Below are 4,359 nucleotides of genomic sequence, written 5' to 3' on the forward strand. Positions count from 1 at the left end.
GCGGTGGTCTTGGTGAAGGTCTTGGGCATGGTGGTGGTCTTGGTGGAGGTCTTGGGCACGATGGTGGTCTTGGTGGAGGTGGCGGTCTTGGGCATGGTGGCGGTCTTGGTGGTGGTCTTGGTGGAGGTGGTGATCTCGGTGGTGGTGCAGGTGCAGGGGGCGGGCTCGGTGGCGGAGCTGGAGGTGGTCTCGGTGATGGTGCAGGTGGAGGAGGTGGACTCGGCGGCGGCGTAGGAGGGGGTGGTGGCTTGGGTGGTGGTGCAGGAGGCGGTCTCGGTGGTGGGGCTGGAGGTGGTCTGGGTGGCGGTGCAGGTGGAGGAGGTGGGCTTGGGGGTGGTACTGGAGGAGGCGGCGACTTAGGAGGTGGGCTTGGGGGTGGTGCTGGAGGTGGTCTCGGCGGTGGTGCAGGTGGAGGAGGCGGACTGGGTGGCGGGGCTGGAGGTGGTGGTGGATTGGGAGGTGGCGCGGGAGGCAGTCTTGGTGGTGGGGCAGGAGTTGGCTCTGGTGGCGGGTTTGGTGCTGGCGCTGGAGGAGGGGGTGGGCTTGGTGGTGGTGCCGGCGGCGGCCTAGGGGGTGGCGGTGGCTTCGGAGGCGGCAAAGGTGGTGGTTTTGGCGGAGGATTTGGTGCCAGAGGTGGTGGCGGCTTAGGTGGTGGAGGTGGTGGAGGTTTTGGAGGCGGCGGCGGCATCGGCGGACGAGTGTGAGAATAATGCATGCATAATGCATGGGATGCAATAGTTGCACGTCATTGGATATATATAGGTGATAGATACCATATGTTATCGACAAAACTTGAGCATTTGTATGTTTACATTTTGACGTGTGTTTATGATTACATATTTATCATCTTCCGGAATGAATAAAGTGCTTGTGTTTTAATTCCTCCAATCCGCTATTGCTTTTTACGAATTAATAGATGTACTCCTGCATTATATAGTCCAAAAACATGCATACGTACTGAGTTCAAAATCGGCAATAAATCTGTCGCGATCCTGCTACAAAAAATCTATCATACAGTACACTCTCAATTAGATCTTAGACATCGCAGATGACATTACCCCTAGCAAAAATAAATAAATCATACATGGCATTCCATCCACGAGTAACAACGAGTAGCAAGCAACAAGTGTACAAGTTCCTAGACATGCATGCATTCAGGCAATCAGTAGTAGAACGCCGGGAGCCACTCCTTGCCGTTGATGAAGTCGACGGTGAGGAACTTGGCCGCCTCGGCCTGGTCTAACCGCCGCGACCACGGCACGCGCTGCGACGCCTCGGCCCCTGGCCCCGTGCAGTTGAACTCGCCAAGCATCAAATGTCTGCAAATTGGAGCAAACGCACGATCGCAAACAAATACATCGATCATTTTAAGGTATCCACTTCATCCATGGGAGGCTCGTTGTGTTTGCTTGGGTGTACGTACTCGGTGCTGCCCAGATACACCTCCCCTACACCGTACACCTTGCCCTTGAGGAACACGAACCCGCTGCTGTTGTCCTCCTCCTTGCATGCGGTCCTGCGCCGCGATGGAGCCCAGGATCAGCGTCAGCCGGTCGGGCTTCACGAAGATCTCCGCGCACTGCATGTAGAGCACGCGTTCGAGATGACGCCGATGTATGAGAATGCTGCGCTAGATCGTACGCCCTTGCTAGAGTAGAGCGCGTGCTTGCCTGGAATATGGACTGGCCGCCGCCGAAGATGAAATCGATGTTGCCCTGATGTAGCAGCTCTCGTAGTAATGGCGGCCGGCCTGGTCGAAGAGGGTGTGGTGGGGGCTGTAGAACGCGCGATGGTACTGGTAGAAGGCCACTTTGTCGCCGCCGACCATTGCTGCCACCGTGCGGATATCCAGGCTATTCGGCAAGGATGTATCTAGGACTCATCTAGTCACATCTAAATATAACATCAGCACACATCATCAAACGAATAACCCCCGCCATGTCCTCTTGATCGTTTGTTTTTCTTCTTTTTGTTGCTGTTGCGTGCATCTCCAGCCCAAGAAAAAGAACTCACGCGCCCACTACCACACCCCGTGTCTTTACTTGGCCTGCTATGAGTACTGAACAGATTTCTTTTTAAACAAGCCTACTAAACAGGTTGTTTCACGGGCCTGAAAAATAGGCTAGTGGACAAAAGTGAAAATGCTAAGTGGGACTAAAAGAGAAGGCTACTGCACAAAATAGGCACCACTTGTTTGCAAAGGTTTATCACTTTTTCTTCTTCATGTTTAACCCTGATAGCCCCTGTGGATGACATGTGTAACACACACAAAAAAGTGTTCAAAAAACTATTATGGGCTTATGTAAAATTGATACATGATCTGTATAAACTTACAAACCCTGTAAAGAAACATTCAAGTATTCGCTCTATGAAAATTATGCCCAGAAATAAAAGATCATTTTTTTTGCGAAAACTTGCTTTACTCAAACTCAAATGTTACAATCACGACGTATGATGTCAATGACTTCCTCTGGACCAGATCCAAGCCACACAGCTGTTCGAACTTGTGACCTCCCAAAGTTGGTCATAAAATGACTAGCTAGGTTTTGACTACGCCGTATATGAGTAACTAGACAATGCCCCGCGCTTTGCGGCGGGATGGTAGTGTGACAAATAGCTTAGAGGAGAAGAACACTTTCAGAAGAAAAAACAATAAGATAAAAGATAAAACTACAGAATTTAGCTTGCATATGATGTAACAATGAAATCACCTTTATTTGTATGATCAGTTCATGACCAAACTTGTACACGGTCTTACTATTTTATCAAATGATGAAAAGTAGTATGTCCATCTCAATGGAAAGAAGACAATGCAACTTGATGTTGTGCTAATACAAAATGATTACTCCTTCCGATCCAAAATAAGAGAAATAATTTATTTTAGGAAGTACACTAATCAGAAAAGGGACAGAAAGAAAACATCATGCCATCAGGGCAATCAGACATAATATATGCAAAGCTACAGCTGCAAGTCTGCAGTACAAATTGCTTGTCTCCACCTGGAATGAATTAATTCTAGCCTCCTTTGGTTTGGAGGAATTTTGTAGGATTTTCATAGGATAGGATTTCTATAGGAAAAATTCCTTCAGAGCTCTTTGGTTTGTAGGAATGAAATCCTATTCTTATGGAGAAATTCTTCCTATCCTCCACATTCCATAGGAAAATAAACATTAGTCTAGACTCAATGGAAAAAAATCCTATGATGTGAATCAAAGGACATCTCCTTTTCTATTCCTATGCATAGGATTTGAGATGCATATCATCTTATTTCCTATGACTCTTCTATTTCTATGATTTTTCAATCGTATGAACCAAAGGAGGCCTTAACTTTAATCTATCTCGGGTACATGACTTCAGTCGACTTACAGTGTATCAGGCATTCGGATTGCAAAAAAATGTGACACATGTGCTGAAAATAGTACAAAGGAAGCACAGATCAAAGATCCGGGTTTGTAGACTCTTTCTCCCCACAACAATTGGATAGCCTCGGCGGAATCAGGAAATGCTGCAAGGAGTATAGGTGGAGCATGCAAGCGCAGGCCAACCAAACGTCCTATTGTCGGTGATGCAGCGTGATGACCTGCTCGTTAGGTGGTAGAAATTGGACAGATGTGCGAAGAAAACATAGTGAGAGATGAGGGAAGACAAAAATGCATGACCAATTGTGTTGCATGAGTCTGCAAGTAAGTCTGGTCTGTAGTAGATGGCAGGCCAGATGGTGCAGATAGAGAGCATCATGGTGTCGGCCAACACTATCATGGAGTTGGCTCGGCATCGGCAACGTCCTCAGCAGTGGTGGCCACGCCTCCTCGTCCGACTGGGTTGGCATGGTCGACGACATGCAGCGCCTCACTCTCTTATCCGTCACCATCATCTATGGCACCAATGTGGTCGACGGCCGCATCGACGCGTTGGTCTGCGTTCAGAACAACAAAAGGCTTAAGTGATCGAGAAAGGAAAGGGGGGAAAATACATGAGCCCTTGATTCAGAGACCTTGATGGAGAAACCGACCTTAGCCATGAACACGTAGAATTGTAGTCAATCTTTCAAACGTATCCTCCTTCTTCCCAGATGAAAATGTAGATAAACCAAGTCCTGTGGGAAATCAACCTTCTAACTCATGGAATCTACCAAATATTAACCACTCCAATGTCGCTCGGCAAGCGACGGTGGCCAGAAGATCCCTTGGTGGAGCCATGGCGAAGAGTTGCAGTATTCCGCTTATGAAGACTGGGATAGGGCTCACAGAAAGGAAACCAAGAGCATCACATGGCTCTCTCCTCCCCTCCCTCGCCCCCTCCCCGCGGGACGCCGTCGGCTTGCGGTTCCCCCTCGTCCCCGGCGTTCAAGTCAGATTC

General features: G+C 48.6%; 1 pseudogene; it reads right to left on the reverse strand.

Annotated features, from left to right (window-relative positions):
* Positions 1-1,162: 1,162 nt before the first annotated feature.
* LOC123083767 (probable pectinesterase 67) lies at positions 1,163-1,940 on the reverse strand (annotated as a pseudogene).
* Positions 1,941-4,359: the final 2,419 nt, after the last annotated feature.

This window comes from Triticum aestivum, chromosome 4A (assembly GCF_018294505.1).
Source record: "Triticum aestivum cultivar Chinese Spring chromosome 4A, IWGSC CS RefSeq v2.1, whole genome shotgun sequence".
Lineage (NCBI taxonomy): Eukaryota > Viridiplantae > Streptophyta > Magnoliopsida > Poales > Poaceae > Triticum > Triticum aestivum.